Source organism: Pogoniulus pusillus, chromosome 29 (genome assembly GCF_015220805.1).
Source record: "Pogoniulus pusillus isolate bPogPus1 chromosome 29, bPogPus1.pri, whole genome shotgun sequence".
Classification (NCBI taxonomy): domain Eukaryota; kingdom Metazoa; phylum Chordata; class Aves; order Piciformes; family Lybiidae; genus Pogoniulus; species Pogoniulus pusillus.
Window position 1 is genome coordinate 3943788 of NC_087292.1, and position 23068 is coordinate 3966855.

The window sequence follows — 23068 nt, forward strand, 5'->3', positions numbered from 1 at the left end:
CTAACACAGATCACAGAGGAACACATCCAGACAGGCCAGAAGGAGACCCCACAACCTCTCTGGGCAGCCTGTGCCAGGGCTCTGGGACCCTTACAGCAAAGAAGTTCCCCCTTGTGCTGAGGCAGAATCTTTTGCTGCAGCTTACACCCATTGCTCCTTGTCCTATCCCAGGGAGCAGTGAGCAGAGTCTGTCCCCCCTCTCCTGACCCCAGCCCTCAGATAGTTATAAACATTTATCAAATCCTCTCTAAGTCTTCTCTTCTCCAGACTAAGCAGCCCTAGGGCCTTCAGCCTCTCCTCATCAGCCAGGCCCTCCAGTCCCCTCATCATCCTCACAGCCCTCTGCTAGACTCTTTCCAGCAGATCCCTGTCCCTCTTCAATTGGGGAGCCCAAAACTGAACACAGTATTCAAGATGAGGTCTCACCAGGGCAGAGTAGAGGGGGAGGAGAACCTCCCTTGCTCTGCTGGACACACTCTGCCTAATACACTCCAGGATCCCACTGGTCTTCACGGCCACATTGCTGTGCCATGGTTAACTTGGTATCCATGTCCCTTCCCACCCAAACTGTTCTATGGTTCTGTGCTTCTAACCTTGCCTCAGCTGCCACATTTGGAAGAGGTTAAAATTGTGCAGGGGCAGTGCAGGGGGAGTGTGGCTGCTGCAGTGTGAGCTGCAGGACCATCAGCAGCTCCCACCAGTCCTGCTCAGAGATGCCTTCAAGCTGAAGATGTCTGTCTCTGCTTCTTGCTGCAGCCAAGGCCCAAGTCACCCTGTAAGGAGGTTTGCACAAGGACTGTCTATTCCCTGGCTCTGGCAGTCTGCTGTGCTGCCAGGGGTCTTTGTGGACACACACTGCAAGCCCCAGCAGTGCCACCTGTTTTTCTGTCCCCACGAAGGTGCAAAGGCAGGAAAGGGGAATCTGCTCACTGTGGCATATTTTACCCCTCAGATGCTGCATTGATATGGACAAATGTGTGCCAACAGAATCAGTTTATTCTGTATTTGAATTTTTATCTGCAAGGATAATCCATTTATTAGTGAATAATCCAGGCTGTTAAATACTGATTAAATACTGAGTCCCTTCTCTGTCTCTGAAAGTCCCTGAGCCATGGAATACAGGCAGCTGAGAGAGGACACTGGGCAAACCCTGGGACGTGCTTGCTGACTTCATCAGCTCTGTCCCAAGTGAAACCAGGACAGAGGGATGGGATGAGAGCAGAGACAGACCTGCACTCTGACCTGATGTACACATTTGCGTTTCCTGATAATAATATTTGTTGTAGGACTCATATATATTCCATTTCTTGCTGTGGAATTAAAAAGTGATTGGATAGCAGAAGAAAGTGTCCATGTCTTTGGGGTCCAATTTGCTGAATACTGCACAGAAGTGTACATGCAATTCTTGGCAGTAATTTAGGTTTTGTATGCAAATGGGGTGGCTGTGTGTGTAATTGCCCTTTCAATGCATAATTGCCCATGGGCAGGTTTTGCAAGAAGATCCTATCAGCTCCGTGTGCAGATAAGTCCCAAATTTCTATTCACTTCAGGAACTGTGCACAAGCAGGAATTGAAAAGCAGACACCCAAGAGGGATGAGAATTTCCTTTGGAAAGGAAACAATGAGCATCCAGGCTGTAATCAGCAGGCAGGATTTGGTGAAGATTATGAACCTGAGAAGTGAGAAGATGTTTATGATGCACTTCAGGATATCCCACAGCAGAGCCAGGCACCCAGAGGGGACAAGCACCAGCCTTCCACAGACTCCGATGGATATTGCTGTGCTGGGATTGCATGGTTCATGTTAACCCTTCCCTCTCCTGCTCAGAGCAAGCCAAGGGATGCACAGAAGATGAAGAAAAGTGAAATGTTGCTTCTTGGGGTTTCATTCTGATTGTAGAGTTAGAGAAAGGTTGGACTTGATGATCTTCAATATCTTTTCCAACCAAAATGATTCTATGATGCTATGATTCTTGTGTGAACACTGAGTTGGGGAGTTCGCTGAAGCAGTTTCCTTTCATCAGGTTCCTGAGAGCTTAATGTGTGCAGGCCTGCAGGACATGGCAACACCCTGCACGCAAGTCCTCTCTCACTCAAATCTTCTTCTCTGTTCATGGCAGAGACCAGAGTCTGCAGAGAACTAAGCCCATACTTAACTTTACAGATTCACAGATTGCATTGGGCTGGAAGGAACCCCCCAAAATCATCTTGTCCAACCCCATCTCCAATCTGTTCCAGTATTTCTCCTCACTGTGAAGAACTTCCTCCTAATACCCAACCAGTTCCAAACCATTACCCCTCATCCTATCACTACAAGCCCCTTTAAACAGTCCTTCCCCAGCCTTCCTGTGGATTTCCTTCACATATTGAAGTGCTGCTATGAGGTCTCTCTGGAGACTTTTCTTTGCCAGGCTGAACAATTCTTTCAGTCTGTCTCCATAGGAGAGGTGCTCCATCCCTCTGATCATCTTGGTGACCCTCCTCTGGACCTTCTCCAGCTGGTCCATGCCCTTCCTGTGTTGAGAACTCCAGAGCTGGGCACAGTACTCCAGATGAATACTTTAAGCACGTTTGTTTTCTGTTGCAGTTAATGCAGATGTTCATTACTCATGAGCTTGACTGAAGCGAATCCTAAGTGCCAGAGTGAGAAGGATGCGAGAGGCATTTGGATATCGCCATTAAAGAAAACCTGCTCCAGTGCCTTTAAGGAATGCTCACAAAACTTCTGTGAGTTCTTACCAAAACCTCAAGCCCTTTTCCCTTCCATGATCTTTCTGCCTAACTTTTAAAGGCACTTTTAGTGGAGATTTACTGATAGAAACCTTCTACTGAGTGCTTTTGATCGCTCTATATTTCAGAAACAACGTGGGAATGGAAAAATCTCTCTCTTTAGGCTCCATTATCTTAGGCTCCTGTTGTCGGCACAGAGTTATAAAGATCCAATACTACCCTTAAAACACTGAATAGCTTAACTGCTCACAACATAAAATGAAAGCACTAAACATATCAAGTTTGTGTAAAAAAAAGTGCACCTTTTCCCTTGCAATAAACAAATAGATATATAACAGCAACTGAAATAAACCAGGTAAGTGCTTCGGCTGCTTTCCTCGGAGTGCCGGGGTGTGGCTGCATGAAAATACATCACCCCTGCTAGATTTAGCCTCTCTAACAGGAACGAGAGTCACCACCTACTCCCAGCCTCAGGTGGCAGAAAGGGTCATTTCATGGGGTAGCAGTGCAGGAAATATTGTCTCTGAAATGAGGGTCCCCTGGATAAGTGAGAGCATCCAGCAGAGCTGCGGGGGAGCATGGCTTGCTCTCCAATCTTCTGTTGCAGTCATGAGCGTCCTGTGGACGATTAAATTCTTCTGGGCAAACCGTGTCCATTTGTGATAAAACTGATAAGATAAATGATTTTCCTAGACAAAGAAAATGCAAGGTACCTCATCTATCTGGACTCGAGGTATCATTTGATATAGTGCCACATGGGAAATTATCAACTCAAGCGAAAACGCTGAGGATTTATACAGGAGCTATAAAGTGGGCACAGCGCTGGCTAAAGGGGAGCCAGTGACAGGGAACACTGAGAGGGGAATTATCACTCTGAAGTGAGGTCACCAGTAAACATCCCTGAGGATGAGGAGTGGGGCTGAACATATTTCATTTCTGTATTGACCTTGGAAGGGAATGAGCTCGCCAATGACACTCTGAGCTGATGCGATGGCAGGAGCATCGTCAATGCAAACCAGGATGGGGCTATTAACTGAGGGCTGACCTTGAAAACTGAAGGAATAGAAAAGGGATGAAATGCAATAATATCTAACGTATGGACAAGTACTTATGGAGCTGTAGAGAGAATTTCAGCTATTTGTTGGAAATGACTGAGGATGAGAAAGACTTGAGAGTACTTGGACGTCACAGGTTAACTATTAAGTGCCAATTATATGGTCTCGTGTAATGATCTGATGTACCCACCTTGGATTGCCACTTAAGCCTACAAGTCTAGCAAAGCACTAATTCAATTTTACAAAGGTTGGTCTGACCTCATCAGAACAATGTGCACAGTTCTCTTCCCCCAAGTGTGAGAGGGAAGAATTCAAACAGTAAATGGCTCAGTAAAGGGATTTCGGACAGTCAGAGGAATGCAAGGATTACTCATCTGAGAGGGAGGAAAGAGCGCTTAGTTTACTTAGGTAAAGATTGGGAGTGGAACATATGGGGAGGCAAACACCCAAAGGAGACAATTACTGCTGAAAAGAACTAACAGTGATGGGCATGAGGACAAATGATTTAAATAAGTCAGGAGTTAATTTAGCCTTGAAATTAGGGGCAAGTCTACACAGCAGGCAGCAGGGGCAAACTCTTAACAGACACATGAGGTGAAGGGTGAAGAGGGGATTGCAGAGCTTGTTAATGGAGCTGCAAGAGGCCAACGGGACCTGGGTGTCAGCACCAGGAAATGTTCCCATGCGATGATTTTCAGAAAGGACTGGGAAGCCTGAGGCTGGTGGGCTGCAATATCAGAGAATCACAGAATGCATCAGGTTGGAAGGGACTTTCAGAGGTTACCTCGTCCAACCCCCCTGCAGTGAGCAGAGATGTCCTCAGTGGATCAGGAACATTCTGTGTAATGGCAGCCCAGTCACAGGTGAAGATTTTTTTGCCTATAGGGGTGGTTGAAGAACAGGTGCAGCTCATAAAACACACATCTTTGAAGGAGGCAGAGGAATTAATATCTGGAGGAAAGTACCATTTGGCATCATCATTTTACACCTGATTGTAAACAATTAAGCTATCCAGAGAAGGCAGCAGAAATTGGAATGGGTGGTACCTGCCTGTTCACAGGCTCCATGCAGCAGACAGCCTGGAGCTCAGTGCTCCTCAGAGGTTTCAGAGGATACTTACAGAAAATGCACACTTCTGCCAAAACTGGACTCAGGGCATGAATGATTCATGAACAGAAAACAAGGCTACATTCATCAGATAATTTATATGTAAAACACAAGTTCCACCAGCTACAGAAACAAGCCCAGATCCCCCTAGGTCAGAGCCATAATGAGCTGCTAGCAGTGGGAATGATGCCTTCCTATTTCTGCCCTCTGATATTTTCCCATTAGCCTATCTCCAGCCCCTCTTGGTCATGGGTGCAGGGGATGGTTGTGCTGTTGTTTATCAGTGGGGACCATCCTGGCTGCCAGCAGCTGTTGGGCTGCTTTGCTGGGGCTTTGTTGGGGTTTTCTCCCCCAGTGCAGCAGCAGCAGACCAGGCTATGGGTGCCAAGCACACATGTGGGGACTTTGATTTGAGCACTGATGGCAGCGGTCAATGAAAGCCAATAGATGGAACCCCACCTGGAGCATTGTGTCCAGTTCTGGGGCCCTCAACACAGGAAGGACACAGAACTGTTTGAGTTTGTTCAGGGAAGGCACATGAACATGATCAGAGGGCTGGAGCACCTCTCCAGTGAGAGGGGTGAGACAGTGGAGCAAGTTTCCCAGGCAGGTTGTGGATGCCTCCTCCTTTGAGGTGTTCAAGGGCAAGTTGGGTGCGGAATTGAGCAACCTTACAGCAAACTTGCAGTACCTGAAGGGGACTAGAAAGAAAGCTGAGAATGGGCATTTAACAAGGCCTTGTAATGCTAGGATGAAAGGGCAGTGGCTTTGAGCTGGCAGAGCTTTGAGCTGGTTGAGACCAGAGATCAGGAGGAAATTCTTTTCAGTGAGAGTGGTGAGGCAGTGGAGCAAGTTTCCCAGGCAGGTTGTGGATGTCCTCTCCTTGGAGGTGTTCAAGGGCAAGCTGAGTGGGGAACTGAGCAACTTGGTCTAGTGGAAGGCATCTCATAGCAGGAGGGTTTGAAGAAGGTCCTTCCAAGGCAAACTATGCCAGAGTTCCATGGAGTTCCAGTCCCCTAAGGTGCTGTGTCCCCCCTGTCCCCCAGGTAACATTGTTGCATAAGCAGCTGTGACAGCCAGCACCTGGCAACTGACACAACAAAGCCCCTCTCACCTGCTCACCACACAACACTTCTGCCCTGCGCCCAGCTCAGACCTTCTGCTCTGTTCCCAGTGCCTCAGACCCTTCCCAGCCTTTCTCACCATTCCCAGGACCTCTCCCAGTAATCCCTAGACAATAATTTAATACGTGATGGAGTTGGAGTTTAAGAAGCAAAGGAGAGAGAGACTGATGGAGGTACAGTGCCAGGGAGCAGGCAGCATGGGGATGGTGGGGGGTTATCACCCTGCTCTGAGGCACTTGATTGTGCTCTCCAGCCAGCCTGGCAAGGTCAGGGTCTGAGAGAAGCCCTTCTGGGCTGCTCTTCTGCTGCTGAAATGGAGCATCCTTGAGAGAGGGACAAGCCTCCAGTGGAGCCCCCGAGATCATTCCTCGGGGATAGCCTCTATGAGAGCTGTCTCCTGAGGGCAGGCTGAGCTGCTGCCTTCTCTGACCCTTTCCCAAGGGGACCCAGAGGATCTCAGTTCTGCTTTGGGAGCTGGACAGGGCCCAAATGCCTGCTGCCTAGGGAGAGCATCTTCTGGGCAGCAATGCAGGGTCAAGGCTGGATTCTGTGCCCGTGGTTGCAGAGGGCAGGGCGCAGGAGCATTCAGCTGTGCTCTCTCTGTCAGATCCAGAAGAGCTTGCGGGCCGCAAAGAGGCTAAAGAAAGAAGTGCAGAGGATGAGGTGGATGGAGACTCAGGCCCGCAGCTTCTGGTGAGTGCTGGTGGGAAGGAGCTGCCCAACCTCCAGCGCCCCATGGCTCTCCCTGGGCAGTGGGAAGTGGGAGAGGTGCTGAGAGCCATGTCCCACTGGTGCTCTCCAGTGGTCAGGGCAGGATCAATGCTCTTTTCTGCTTGGCTTTTGACTTAGGATCTTCCATCTTGAGGATGACAGCAGGAATGAAGAAGGAATGGATGTGGAAATGGTAGAGGAAAGAGAGGAGGAAATGGACACAGATGTGGTTATGGATGAGCCGATGGATATTGATGAGGATGTGGATTTTGGTCAGTAGACAGGCAGATACTACACATCCCCTGCCCAGGGAGAGGGATGATCACCTGCCACCAGGCTGGAGTTGTGTGGGTGGCCCCACCGCAGGGGCACAGCAACTGGTCCCCTTGTCCTGGTAGCACAAACATGCCCACAGCTCTGCCCGGAGCACTTTGCCACTTTGGGCAGGAAGAGATATCTTAGGGCACAGCAACCCAAGTGTAACCCTAAGGCCAGGCCAGGTCAGCACCGGGCAGCAGACTGCTACTCTGCCTGGCATGTGCCAGGGCTGTGGCACATCCAGTGCCCATCAGGATAAAGCCCAACCCACAGCTGAGCTGCTCAGAAGCCCCCTGCTCTGCTGGGCTTCTTGGGCCAATAACCACATTGCTGCCTTTTCTTGCAGGTGTGATGGAGATGCAGAGACTGGTGGTGATGGAGGTGTGGCAAAGAGTCGTTGATTGGTTTTGTTTGTTGGTTTTCATTTCATCTCTCTCTGTGTAAATATGTTTGCTTATTCCCTTCTGTAAATATGTTCCTTTTGCCCTCCAGAAAATATGTGTGTTTATCTTTCCCAATAAATAAATGAGTTTGTGTTTTCCAAACCCAGGCTGTGTCTGATCTTTGCACTGGCTTTGAGCACTGGTGGTGTCTGCCCAGTTGTGGTTTCCCCTTGCTCTGGTTCCCAGGCTGAAGGCAGCTCAGGGTTCTGGCATGGAAGTCCCTGCTGACTGCAGGGGGGTTGGAGTAGATGAGCTTTGAAGCTCACACCCAAGGCTGTTCTGGAAGTCTGTGATTCTGTGTTTCTTGGGGGGTGCTGGCTGAGCTTACATGCACTGCACTTCAGTGGGAGAGGAAAAGGCGTTGAGGGTTTCCCTTACTTGCAGATCTGTGAGAGAGATCAGGAGAGTGGCACTCAAACACACCACACATCCAAACCCAGCATATTTCCATGAGATTTAAGGCTGGGGCTTTAAGCTACAGCCTGGTGCTGGAGTGTGCTGGGCACACTGTTGGCAGGCAACACCAATCGCTGTGCTCCCATTGGTCTCACCAGTGCCCCTTCCTTGATAGAAGTGGGATCCAGGATCACCAAATTATTAGCACAAATTCCACACCACTGGGTAATTAACCACATCTAGAGAAAGAAAGGGGTATTAGGAGACCTCATCTCTCTGTTGGAGTTTGCTATTGCCTTGCATAAGATAATCCCAGTCCTACAGAAGAACTGTGTGGTACTTCCAGAATCAGTCATCTTCCTCATCCTTCCTAGGGTCCATTTGTAGAGTCCTGGCTCTTGCTGTTTGCTTTCCAGGTTGCTGTTTGCTCCCTGGTTGCTTGGCTGGCAAACTAAATATTCTATTTAAAACCACATCTTTCATAACCTTCACTGGCAAGGATCTGACAGTTCAGTCGTAGAATAGTCCTGAACATGCCACAGAACATAGCAGACAGCATAAATATTGTCTACCCTTAAGTAAACAGCTTGAAACTTGTGAAATCTAACTGGATGTGTTCACCCACCTCTGCTCACCTTGTACCAAGCAGCTCCTGCAATGAGCTTTTTTAAACCTCGTTCTTTGTAGGAAGGCAGAGCAGATGGACAGTTGGTCTGACCCAGTAGTGCTGCTGTGGTTTTTTTCTTTTCATTAGAAATAGGCTGAGTTAATAGAAAATATCAACTGAGGAGTGGCTGGAGCTGCTCCAAGGCTGCACAGCTGCAGAGCAGTAAGACCAGACAGGAATACACATCCCTGCAAGGATAAATTGTGAGGGTCTGCTGTCCCTTCTGCACTCCTTGGCCTCTGAGAAGATTTCACAGGAGTAAAAAAGTCTTGTAATATTGACAGGCAAAGGAGAAAAACTTGTCACTGAGATCTGCTTGGAGATCATCAATCCTGGGTCTAGGAAACCAGCCAAAAGGCTTTATGGGCAATGATAAAAAGGGCTTGGGGATACTTCTTGATGTTCTCATGATTTGGGCATGAGCCAGCAATCACAGGATCACAGGATGTCAGGGGTTGGAAGGGACCCAAAGAGATCATTGAGCCCAACCCCCCTGCCAGAGCAGGACCATAATCTAGCTCAGGGCACACAGGAACACATCCAGACAGGCCTGGAAAGGCTCCAGAGAAGGAGACTCCACAATCTCTCTGGGCAGCCTGTGCCAGTGCTCTGGGACCTTTACAGTAAAGAAGTTCCTCCTTGTGTTGAGGTGGAACCTCCTGTGCTGCAGCTTCCATGCATTGCTTCTTGTCCTATCCCAGGGAGCAGTGAGCAGAGCCTGTCCCCTCCCTCCTGACCCCCAGCCCTGAGATACTGGTAAACATTTCTTAAATCCCCTCTCAGTCTTCTCTTCTCCAGACTAAAGCAGCCCCAGGTCCCTCAGCCCCTCCTCACCAGGCAGTGCTCCAGTTCCCTCATCATCCTCATAGCCCTGTGCTGGCAATGCACACTTGCACCCCAGAAGGTCAATGACATCCTGAGCTGCATCATAAGCAGCATGGCCAGCAGGTTGATAGAGATGATTCTGCCACTCTGCTCTGCTCTGGTGAGACCTCACCTGGAGTATTGTATCCAGCTCTGGGCTTCTCAACAAAGGAAGGACATGGACCTGCTGGAGTAGGTCCAGAGGAGGGCCACAAAGATGATCAGAGGGCTAGAACACTTCTTCTATGGAGACAGGCTGAGAGAGTTTAGGCTGCTGAGCCTGGAAAGGAGAAGGGTCCAGGGAGACGTCAGGGCATTTCAATATCTGAAGGGCATCTAGAGAAAGGCTGGGGTGGGACTGTTCAGAAGGGCTTAGAGTGATGGCACGAGGGACAATGGTTTGAAACTGGAGCAGGGTTGGACACTAGGAGGAAATTCTTCAGAGTGAGGGTGGTGAAATACTGGAACAGGTTGCCAGAGAGGTGATGGAGTTTCCATCCCTGAAGACATTCAAAGGCAGACTTAACCAAGGCCTGACTCATCTAGTTAACAATGTCCCTGCTAACTGCAGGGGGAGTGGACAAGATGACCTTTGAGGCTCTCTTCCAGCCTGATGCACTCTGTTATTCCATGTCTCCATAATGGGGATGTGATCTAACACTCTGCTTCCTCCTGAGCACGAGTAAAGCATGCAAGACATGTGAGAAGAACCTAGGCTGTGCCAGGAAGGCAGAACTAACACTCCCATCATTTTATCTAGGCTGTGCCCCAGAGCTATCAAAGCCAAGGCTCTGACTGTGCTGTGGGCCCTTCCTGCCATGCTGTGCCCCATGGCTGCCCACAGAGCAGCCCAGGCCATCCACCACAGCCACCTCAGCTCCTGCAGAGCATTGCTGCTTTTCTATTCCTCCAGTCCTCTTTCTCCTGCATGTGCATGCATACACCTTGGGAATCTCTCAGCTGACTGCTTCCCTGCTTAGCTGGTTTGCCTGCTATTGCTTTCCAAATCACTTCCCTTTGCACCTGCCCTTCTAGCCTTTTCTTACCATGGGCTTTCCCTGCTCTATGCTGCTTTCATGGACTGTTGCCTCCCTTCTCTGTTACTTCTAGATGCTCCCTGCTTTATCCATCCCTCCTACCCATCTAGTTATTTTTAAGCTCACCACAATCTTCTCACACCACTGCACTGATTCCAGCCCTCCCCAGCAAGTTTTAAAAGACGTCCTACATCCAGCCCACCTTTGCATGCAGCTTGTGTTGTTAAATGTATTACACTTGCTCTTCTGAATAGAGGCTGAGTCAAGCTAGGAGGGGGCAGTCTCAGACAGATCCCTCACACATTCTCTTTGCTGTCCAGATATGGACAGATGTACTGATGTTCTCCCTAGCAGATCCATCTCTTGTGGATAATTTCACAGAGCAGGGTGGCTGAGATCAGGTAATTCTCTGATGTCCTGGTTTGGGCTGGGGTGGAGTTCATTTCCTTCCCAGTAGCTGGTGCAGGGCTGTGCTTGGATTTAGTGTGAGGACAAGGTTGCCATCAGACTGATGTTTAGCTGCTGCTCAGTAATGCTTACCCTACCTTTCAGACTTTCCAGGCTCTTATGCTCTGACAGAGAGCAGGAGCAGCAGACGTTGGGAAGGAGCGTGGCCAGGACAGCTGACCCACACTAGCCAAGGGGATATTCCACACCACAGGACATCATGTCCTAGGAGGAGCTGACTGAGAGGGACCAGCTGCTGCCAGGGTATTGGTCAGTGGTTGGTGAGCAATTGCCCTGAGCATCACTTGTCTGTCTTCAGTTTTATTTATCTCTCTCTTTTTTTTTGCTTATATTCCTTTTCATCACTATTATTATTGCTCTTAATTTGATAATTTATTATTAAACCATTCTTATCTTACCCCAGGAAGTTTTGGTTGGGTTTTGTTTGTCTGTGGGCTTGTTTGGTTTGGCTTTTTGTGTTATGTTGTTGTTGTGTTTTGGATTGGGTTTGGGCGTTTTTGTTTGGTTGATTTGGCTTTTTGGGTTGTGTTGTTGTGCTTTGGATTGGGTTGGGTGTTTTTGTTTGTTTGATTTGGTTTGGCTTGGGTTTGTTTTGATTCCCATCCCACTCCTCTCCACCCCACTGGCAGCTGAGAGAAGTGAGCAAGTGGCTGCATCGTGTTCAGTTGTTGGCTGGAGTTAAACCACAATACCTCATTATTTTTAGAAGCTAATTTTATTTCCTATCAAGACTTTCCTGCAGTATTCTCTTTCTTGCCTGTAGCTGCTCAAATTTTCAGTTTTCTCATACATGAGATAAGATGGAAATTAAAAAAAACCCACCCAGATGTCCTTTTTGGATACTAAGATGCAGAGCTTCAGTAAACAAATGTTTTTTTTAGGTGGTACAGGCAATGACCATCCCCTAGCATTATTTCCTTCCTGAAATCTCCATGGCACACATGCAAAGAGCTTTGCTGATTGCTGTCCCTGCCTCCCCATGCTCTTCTTGAGTTTGAAACCACTGCAGTGATTACAAAGCTCGTTTGCAACATGAATATTATCTGTGTTTTCCCCCCACATAGCCTTCTGGTCCTCCCTTCAGTGTTGGCTAAGCTGTCGTGTGTGAGAGTGATGCTGTCAGCACAATAGCTGATTTGTTTTAGCACAGCTCTGGTTGGGAGCACACTGTGTATTTCACAAGGAAACTTGTTCTTTATTTCTTGCATTGAGCTTGATGGCAATCTGGAGCAGCAGGTGTGGGAAGACTCACCTTTGACTTCAGCATTGCTCTGGCATCATGCAAAGAAGCTGCCACCTGGACGTGGCCCCTGTGTTACAGTTCAGGGCTAGGGCCCTAGCCTGGTGTCTCCATTGTAAATAAGAGTAAGCTTTTCCAGAGAATTCCAGTCAAGCATAAACAGTTTTCAGACCTCACTTGGAGTACTGTGTGCAGTTCGGGAGCCCCCAGAACAAGAAGGACATGGAACTGTTAGAGCGAGTCCAGAGGAGGCCACAAAGATGCTGCAGCAGCTCTGCTATGAGGGCAGGCTACAAGAGTTGAGGCTCTGCAGGCTGGAGAAGAGAAGGCTTCCAGGAGACCTTATAGTGGCCTCTGAGTATCTGAAGGGTGCTACAGAAAGGCTGGGGAGGGACTACTGACAAGGTCTTGTAATGGCAGGATGAGGAGGAATGGGTTTGAACTGACAGAAGGGAGACTGAAACTAGATGTTAGGAAAAGGGTTCTTTGCAGTGAGGGTGGTGAGACACTGGCACAGGTTGAGGGTGGTGAGACACTGGCACAGGTTGCCCAGGGAAGTTGTGGCTGCTCCCTCCCTGGGAGTGTTCAAGGCCAGGTTCGATGAGGCCTTGAGCAACTTGTCCTAGTGGGAGTGTTGTGGAGGGCCTGTTGACCTGAAAGCAGGCTTACTTAAGCCTGCTCTGCCTGGCCATGTCTCTCTGCCTGCACCAGGGGTAAACGAGCACAAAGGGGCACAACAGACCAGGGCCATAAAGTCGGTTGCCCAGGACACCTGATTGTGTAAGTCCCCACACACCCAGCTCGGGCCTGCCTGGTGCTGGGCCCACATGATCCCCATGTTTGGAGTCCAGGCCTGTGGGTTTAGCCTGGTATGGTAAGGTTTGGCTGGCTGCCAACCTGATTGGTCGTTCGAGTGGGCAGTGAGACCATTAACTCTCGGCCCACAGTTGATAAATAGGTGTCCGGTGGAGCGCTTGGGTACAATGACTCTGTTCACCAGTGTGGTTAGATGGTCATAATCTGCTTTATTTCCATGATACATTGGAATGGGCTGCCCAGGGAGGTGGTGGAGGCACCGTCCTTGGGGGTCTTCAAGAAAAGACTGGATGAGGCACTTAGTGCCATGGTCTAGTTGGTTGGTTAGGGCTGGGTGCTAGGTTGGACTGGATGAGCTTGGAGGTCTCTTCCAACCTGGTTGATTCTATGATTCTATGATTCTATGACTTACATGCATTCTAGCAAGAGGCGTGCTCAGCTTAAGGTTGGTTACATGTGAAGAGTGCAAGGTTACATGTAGTGTGTGCCTGGGTTAACAGAAAATAACATTCTAAAGGGTCAGCCCCCTAGACCACCTACTCCAGCCCCCTTGGCTAGCTAACTCTGCCCACTGCAGCTGTGTGGGGTGCTCACTTGTGTACAGTTTGGTTTCCTGGGCTAGCAGCATCCCAAGGACATTTCTCAGCAGGAGTTGTTCCTGTTTATCAATTCATGTCCTCTACTGGTGAGAAATTCATCCACAAATAGGGGTGCACAGACTCACATGCTAGGCCCTTCCCCACATTACTTCACAGTATCACAGTATCATCAGGAAGGGACCTCACAGATCGTCAAGTCCAACCCTTTAGCACAGAGCTCAAGGCCAGACCATGGCACCAAGTGCCACATCCAATCCTGCCTTGAACAGCTCCAGGGACGGCGACTCCACCACCTCCCCGGGCAGCCCATTCCAGTGTCCAATGACTCTCTCAGGGAAGAACTTTCTCCTCGCCTCCAGCCTAAATCTCCCCTGGTGCAGCCTGAGGCTGTGTCCTCTTGTTCTGGTGCTGGCCACCTGAGAGAAGAGAGCAACCTCCTCCTGGCCACAGCCACCCCTCAGGTAGCTGTAGACAGCAATAAGGTCTCCCCTGAGCCTCCTCTTCTCCAGGCTAACCAATCCCAGCTCCCTCAGCCTCTCCTCGTAGGGCTGTGCTCGAGGTCTCTCACCAGCCTTATGCAACCTGTTTACCTCCACCTTACAACCAGGGTAAGCCAGACACTAAGGCACCAGGCTTGTTGTGCTCATTTATCCACTTAATTTCTTTTCCCCTGGTTTGGACAGAAAAACACCTTTCAGAGGGAAAACATGTCCAGGCAAACATAGGCCTGTAAACAAGGCCATTTGGGCCTATGTGGCCCTCCGCCACAAGCAGCCAGCAGGATCCAGCAGCACTAAGGCCAGAGCCTGCCATTTCCCCTGACGCCGGAGGATTCCAGCCTCAAAGTCCACAGGCAGAGACTCTGAAGAATTGGACACTAGGCACAGGCTGGCTGGAGGGTGATTAATGATTGATAAGAACTGTGAGTAGATGCCTCTGTAATTTCTATTACCTCTGCCATAAAGCAGCTTTCAGCTCAGCTTTGCTGGGCAAACAGTATAAGACCCCAGGTGGCATTAAGCCGCGGGGAAAACTCTCTCTCTGTATAGAGTTTGAAATGTTTGCTAGTGAGTAATAAGTTTCTGTAGATAGATGTTCCCATAACGTCTTCATAATTGTGTAAAGAACAATTTAACATTAAAGTTCAGTGGTTGAAAATATTGGAGTTTAATAAATATATATATTTTTATCAATATCCTCTGGCATTAATTAATTTCTCCCCTCTAAATAGGCGTAGGCACTGGGAATCACCCTCCACGACAGGGAGGTGTCCCTGCCTGTGGTGGGGGGTTGGAACTGGATGATCTTTGAGGTCCCTTCCAATCTAAACCATTCTCTGATTCTCTGATTCTAAGATGAGTTTATCTAATTTCATTGGCCTACTGAATATCTTTTATCTTGCAGCATGAGCTTGTTTTCTCTCTCCGGCTGCCTCTTGTTTGCTTCTGGCTTCCCTTCTCTGCCTGTCACCTTGTGTGCTGATCTTCTTGTTTGGGTTTGCAAAAGGTACAGGTTTGGGAGGTAGAGACAGTGGTTGGTTGTAATGCAGCCTCTGGAGCTCTGTGGGTCTGGGGAGAGGGAAGGGAGAGATGAAATATTATACAAGGGGGTATTCACAGAATCACAGAACCTTAGAGGTTGGAAGGGACCTCCAGAGATCATCCACTCCAATCCCCCTGCCAAGGCAGGATCACCCAAGGTCGTTCACACAGGGATGCATCCAGGTGGGTTTGGAAAGACTCCAGAGAAGGAGACTCCACAACCTCTCCAGGCAGCCTGCTCCAGGGCTCTACCACCCTCACTGTAAAGAAGTTTCTCCTCATGTTGAGGTGAAACCTTCTCCATTCCAGTTTGTATCCATTGCTCCTTGGTTTATTGCTGCAAACCACAGAAAAGGGATTGGCTCCATCCACCCCTCAGATATTTGTACACATGGATAAGATCTCCTCTCAGTTTTCTCTTCTCCAGACTGTTGTGCTGTTTTTGGACTGTAAATATATGTAAATATGCCTTGTAGATGTTTATTGCCTTCTATACTTTAATATTCAGTCTACTTCTGTAAATGTAATTTCATTTGCTAATTTGCTAAATATAATTTCATTTACCTTCCAAGATGCTGTGTAAGTGGTGCTAAATTCACTCCAGAGGGTAAATTTCCAATGGGTTGGGGTGCAAATGCAACCCACAACACACCTGACAGAGGGCACATCATCATTAGCTGCATATTAGACCTCCTGACATCCCAGATGCACTTGCAACAGACACCATGGAGTGTGTTTTGCAGCCTAGAAGCTACATGATGATGCTTTTCTGTGCCTAGAGAAGTCTGCTAATTATCCTTTATTTGTTTCCTTTCTTTTAATTACAGCATCACAGAATTTCAGCCTGGTGGGGGTAAGAATGGATCTCTGGAAATCATCTAGTCCACCTCCTACTGATGAAGGAAATATCAGAATAAAGAATTGTAAGGTTCTCAAACAGTGGAAAAGGCTCTCCATGGAGATCCTCCCCATCCTTGGAGGTAAGTCAGAGTGTGGTGCTGAGGGGCTGTGGTTTAATGCCAGGCTTGGTAGAGTGAGACAATATTTGGACCAAATGATCTCAAAGGTCTTTTCCAGCCCAAGCAATTCTGTGATTCTATGATTCTAAACCAAATATTCTCCAGATTTATTTGGGCTATGAAATATGTCACCCACAGCAGCTTGCCCAGGATCACAATGTCCAAGTGGGTTTGGAATCTGTCCAGAGAAGGAGATTCCACAACCTCTCTGGGCAGCCTGTTCAGCGTATGATTATCTGGCTCAAGCTGTGATACTCCTCTCTCAGAGCTTACTACAACCAACTCTTCTGCAGAGAAAGCCACTGCAGAAGACCTTCCCAGTTTACTGACACTGTTTCTCACCTGCTGGCACCACAGAGCCATTTCTCTTTCTTTGCAGAGCTTTGTTGGCCCAGGTTTTGCAGAGCACTCAGGTATTTTCCTCCATGCTTCCATCCCAGTCCATTCCAGCACCGCTGATGAACTTCTGTTTTGAGCAAACCTGAGATGAGTTTTCTGTGCTGTTTTCACTCTTGTTTTTCTCAGTGCTAGAAGTTTCTATGCCAAAGTCAATAGTTTTGTGGAGTTTCTGCCTGTTTGGTGCTTCTTGAAAGTGGTTTGGCCACTTTACCTTTTGCTTTTTCCTATTAAATATCTTCCTTTGTTAATCACTGAGAGAGACTCCAGCTGCAGCAACCTGACAGAAGGACCTGAACAAGCAGATGAAGTGTTTTCCTGTCAGTTCTCTGAAAAAGCCTCTTTGGCTTTGTGCTCCAACTCCTTCCTCTTGTCTAACTCACGTGGCATTTTCCAGCATTGTTCTGTTCTGTAGAGGATTTCTTCCACGGCTTTTGCAAGGGTGTTTTGGAGAAGATGATTGTGTTGTTTCAACTCTTCCACACATACTCTAGATCATAGAGTCATAGACTGGTTTGGGTTGGAAGGAATCTTAAACATCGTCCAGTTCCAACCTACACGCCATGGGCTGGGTCACCTTCACTAGAGCAGGTTGCTCAAGGCCACACCCAACATGACTTTGAACACCTCCAGGGAGAAGATATTCATGAGCACCCTGGGCAACCTGTTCCAGTGTCTCACCACCCTCACTGGAAAGAATTTCTTGCTAATCTCGAGACTGAATTTGCCCTCTCTCAGCTTCAATCCTTCCCTCCTCATCTTATCAGTAAAACTGGTGGGAAGCCTGGAACACAAACCCTGTGAGGAGAGGCTGAAGGAGCTAGGGGTATGCAGCCTACAGAAGAGGAGGCTCAGGGCAGAGCTCGTTTCTGTCTGCATCTACCTGAAGGGAGGTTGTAGCCAGGTGGGGATTGGTTTCTTCTCCCAGGCAATCAGCAATAGAACAAGGGGACACAGTCTCAAGTTGTTCCAGGGGAGGTCTAGGCTGGATGTTAGGAGTAAGTTGTCAGAGAGAGTGATTGGCATTGGAATGGGCTGCCCAGGGAGGTGGTGGAGTCGCTGTCCCAGGAGGTGTTTAAGAGGAGGCTGCATGAGGCACTTGGTGCCATGGTCTGGTTGACTGGATAGGGCTGGGTGTCAGGTTGGACTGGATGATCTTGGAGGTCTCTTCCAACCTGGCTGATTCTATGATTCTATGATTCTGTTGCTACAAGCCCTTGCAGATATCTCCTCTCCAGCTTCCTGTAGGCCTCTTCAGGTACCAGAAGGCTGCTCTAAGATCTCCCTGGAGTCTGCTCTTCTCCAGGCTGAACAGCTCCAACTCTCTCAGTCTGTGCCCACAGGGAACGTGCTGCAGAATTAGATGATATCACCTATCCTGAGTTTAGATTTACCTGCCTGTAAACTGGCAGGGTTGTTACCAGCTGATGGCATCCTGACTTGTAAATCAAAGTCTTGTTGCACCTGATTTGTTCTTCATTTCAAATTGGAATTCATTCTGTGCTTGTCTTACATCCTTCCACTGTCAATTTTGTGAATGAATTAGAGCTTGATTTGTTTTTTAGTTTAATCCTAAACATTTCCATGCAAATTATGATTCCTTCTAAGCCTCATTCAGTTGCACCATTGGTTGCTCTGCACTGACAGCTTTGATAGCAGGGTAAATGTCACTAAGCTTTCACCATTTTGACTTCCATAATCAGGACTGCTATTTCATTGCTTTTCCTCGCTGTGGTTGATTTTTCCCTGCTGAAATCTTCCATTGTTTAGAGGAAGCCATGCCTGGATTTTCATTAGAGCCTGGAGGCTGCTACAGCCCTGACCCTTCCTCTCGTCCCTGCAGCTCTTTGTAGGTGTGTGGTGTTAAATAAATCACAATCAGCTAACTAGAGACCAGCCTGGAAGCAATTCTGACGTGTAAGTTACTCAAAATTAGTTGTGCAGACACTATACTGAAACCTAAATCATCCAAATACCTTAAAGATTTCAACCTCAATGCCAACTTGTACACAGGTAGTGCTGCTTCCAGCAGAGCTCTGCTGCCAGAAGTGCTTGCAGCTCAGGAGAACCACAGAATCACAGAATTAACCAGCTTGGAAAAGACCTTGGAGATCATTGAGTCCAATCAATCACCTAACACCTTGTATTTAGCTAAACCATGGCACGAAGTGCCTCATCCAGTCTCTTTTAAATACCTCCAGGGATGGGGACTCCACCACCTCCCTGGGCAGCCCATTCCAATGCTGATCACTGTTGCCATGAAGAACTTCCTAACATAAAGCCTGAACCTGCCCTGGCACAGCTTGAGAATGTGTCCCCTTGTTCTGTCACTGGGTGACTAGGAGAAAAGATCAACTCCACCTGTCTACAGCCTCCCTTCAGGTAGTTGTAGAGAGCAGTAAGCTCTGCCCTGAGCCTCCTCTTCTGCAGGCTGCACACCCCCAGCTCCCTCAGCCTCTCCTCACAGGGCTGTGCTCCAGGCCCCTCCCCAGCCTTGCTGCCCTTCTCCAAACACCTTCCAGCACCTCAACATCTCTCTTGAACTGTGGGGCCCAGAGCTGGACACAGTACCCAATGTGTGGCCTGAGCAGTGCTGAGTGCTGGAGAAGAAGCACAGTGGCTGATGGTGCACTGCTTTACGGATCCTAGGGCTTGTTGTAGATCCTGCAGGTTTAGCCAGTGCAGCATTTGCCTGCATAGTGGGATCACAGGGTTGCTTCCTCTCCCTGGGTGTGGGACCAAGACTTTGAGCAGAGCAACCTATATTCTCCTTATGGTTTCTCCAGTGCTTGGGCAGCCCCATGGCCCTGTAGCTGGGAGGCAGAGTTTGTCTCATCACCTCTTACAAGCACCTCAGGAGCTGAACCCGTAGCTTGATGACACAACCCTATGAAATCCTCTGAAATGAAATAAACCTTTTGTGATTTTACCAATTCTCAGCAGGAGTCACTGCCTAAAATAACCCAGTGGCACCCAGCCAGAAACAAGTAGCCCAAATCAAGCCTCACTGCCTCTAATGAGAGGCATGAAGAGAAACCTTTGGTCACGTAAGAAAACGTTTAGAAGCAGAAGCAATGTGCTAAAAGAGTGGTTAAAAAGGAGTGAAAGCTAAAAGATATATCAAGGCTGGTACTGAAACTTGCTGATTGCTGTTTTGCTGCAAGGGTAAAGTTCGACACTCCACTGATGACAATGGTGGATTTCCTGTGCCCAGTAAATATCCACACAGAGGAAGAGCAGCACTGTCAGCTTCCTCCTTCAGATCACTGGATGAAAGACTCAAGAGTGGACCTCCTGCTGAACTTCAGTGTTAGAAGCTTTAAATTACAGCTTGGATAGTAAAGGAGAAGCTGTTCCTGGCTGTTCCTGCTGCACCTGTTCTGTTGATGATTTTCTTTCTTGGTGTTTTGAAAGTGTTTCCTTCCTCCATCTCTAACCACACTTCGGAGCATGACATTCCAGTTGAAGCTATGTGTGCAGCATCTGCTCTCCTCCTCCTTGCATCACATGCACAGCCTCTATTTATAGCAGGAACCAATTTTTGTTCTCATGCATCATTCCATCCAGCAGAAAGCAAAACAGAAAGAGAAGCCAGTGCAGGAAAATGCTCCTTCAAGTCAGATTTTCAACAGAGAAAGGAGGAATAACCTCCTCCCCTTGCACTACTCCCAAACCCCACAGCTGAAATCCAGAACCATACCTTGGCCACTGTGCAATGCTGAAGTACCTTTTGGAGGCCACCATACCACAGTAATGAGCACTTTTGAATTGAGCCAAGTGTATTTAGTTTTTAGAAGACTGGCATAAGTCATCTTTATTGAATATAATTTAGTTTTAACATATTGCTCTGTGCTTGAGTTATTATCTTCACTGTGCTTGGAGAAATAAATTACATTGAAGCCTTTATTTTTGACCTGTGACATCAATACACGCCATGGACAGGTTCCAAAATCTTATCAGCTTTGGCATGGCTATTAAATTACAGTGGTGAACAAACCTCTTTAGAAATGAAAAATGCTTTTGGAGCTTTGACCTTTTACATTTCAATTCGTAAGGAGCCTGGTGCAAATGGGAAATGCTGATCAAAACCCTGTTACTTTAATCTTGCAGGGTGTCCTTTCTGCAGAAGGAAAGTACAAAATGTATCTTCTTGCTTTGTAGCCCTTCAGATTCCCACACCAAAGTTTGCCTGGAGCTGTGAGAATTGGCACTAGAAAGCCCTGTCTGGAAGTACAGAGTCAGAATATCCCAAGCACAAATATAAGCTGGGCAGTGAGTGGCTGGAGAGCAGCCCTGAGGAGAGGGACTTGGGGGTGATGCTGGACCAGAAGCTCAACGGGAGCCAGCAGTGTGCACTTGCAGCCCAGGAAGCCAACCAGAGCCTGGGCTGCAGCAAGAGAAGTGTGGGATGAGGTCGAGGGAAGTGATCCTCCCCCTCTACTCTGCACTGGTGAGACCCCACCTGGAGTACTGCATCCAGTTCTGGAGCCTCCATTACAAGAAGGATATAGGCATGCTGGAGTGTATCCTGAGAAGGGTCACGAGTCTGATCAGAGTGCTGGAGCTGCTCTGCTGTGAGGACAGACTGAAAGAGTTGCAGCTGTGCAGGCTGGAGAAGAGAAGTCTCTGAGGTGACCTTATTGTGGCCTTTCAGTGTCTGAAGGGGGCTACAAGAAAGCTGGGGAGGGATTTTTTAGGATGTCAGGTAGTGATAAGACTGGGGGGAATGGAACAAAGCTCGAAATTGGCAGATTCAGACTGGATATTGGGAAGAAGTTCTTCACCATGAGGGTGATGAGACCCTGGAATGGGTTGCCCAGGGAGATGGTGGAAGCCTCATCCCTGGAGAAGTTTAAGGCCAGGCTGGATGTGGCTCTGAGCAACCTGTTCCAGTGTGAGGTGTCCCTGCCCATGGCAATTTGGAACTAGATGATCCTTGTGGTGCCTTCCAACCCTGACTGATTCTATGATCCTATAATATCCAGAAAGAAACCTACCCCAGGGCAAAGATATGGATTAAAACTGGACAAAAGCACACAGCTCTTCTTCTGGCACATAGTCTGTCTCAATCTGCACACAGAGAGGACCTGTGAGGATTCTGCAGTGTTTGAACCTCCACTCCAGCTCTTCCCTCAGAGCATACCAATGCTTTTTCTATTTGAAGGGTTGGGAATGGAACCAGAACTGGCATTTCATGCTAAGCCAGTTTGCAGTCTGCCAGGATTTGGGTCATTTTCTCACTTCTCCCACTGTGGCTTCTATGGTCACAAAACCTTTTTCCCTTTCCCAGAAATTCAGTGTTATTCCTTGTGCTGCACAGGGAGGTGTGAAGCCTGTGAGGTCGGCTGGGGAATCAGGCTGGGATCAAAGGACTGAGTTTAGAAGCCATATTGCAGAGCTCCATGTGTCAGCCTGGGTGGAAGAAGCTGTAGAATTCTGTCCCAAGATCAACCAGTTTACAGAAAATATTCTTTAGCATCACCCATGGGTTTTAACCTTCCTTTGCTCTTTACAACCACATGAAGCAAATGGTTTAGCTTATTGTGCTTTCAGAGGTGGGAGAAGAATATATCCCTATCTCTACAGGAATCTGAAGACGTCAGGTGCTACCTGGCCTCTGTAGCACATTTGTAGTGCTGCTGAAAATGAATTCCTCTCTCAGTTTTCCCAGCTGAGCTTTGCCTTCAACATTATTTAACAGTGATCCATGTATTTCTGAACGATTTTTGGAGACATCTTTTTCTGCTGCTGGGCAGAACAAAACCCACAAAGTCACATATGAAATTAGTGAATGCAACTGGACAAAGACCCACGCAGATTTGTTGCTCTTTATTATGCCTCAATTAAACTGTAGTGCTGCAGAGATGAAGAAGAGCTGCTGGATTGTTTGTGATGTTTCAAGAGAGTAGCTCTACCCAGTTCCGGGCCCCTCAATTCAAGAGAGATATTGAGGTGCTGGAAGGTGTCCAGAGAAGGGCAACAAAGCTGGTGAAAGGCCTGGAACACAAACCCTATGAGGAGAGGCTGAGGGAGCTGGGGGTGTTTAGCCTGGAGAAGAGGAGGCTCAGAGGTGACCTCATTGCTGTCTACAACTACCTGAAGGGAGGCTGTAGCCATGTGGGGTTGGTCTCTTCTCCCAGGCAACCAGCAACAGAACAAGGGGACACAGTCTCAAGTTGTGCCGGGGGAAGTATAGACTGGATGTTAGGAGGAAGTTGTTGGCAGAGAGAGTGATTGGCATTGGAATGGGCTGCCCAGGGAGGTGGTGAAGGCACTGCCCCTGGAGGTCTTCAAGAGAAGCCTGGATGAGGCACTTAGTGCCATGGTCTGGTTGACTGGATAGGGCTGGGTGTCAGGTTGGACTGGATGATCTTGGAGGTCTCTTCCAACCTGGTTGATTCTTTGATTCTAGGACATCCATCAGCATTGCAAATTTATAGTCCACTTTAATCCTGTGTTACCTCTCCATAGCCAGTGAAAATGCTGTCACTCAGAAGAAGAGGCTGGCTGGTTTCCTTTCTGAGTCACAAGAAAGGTG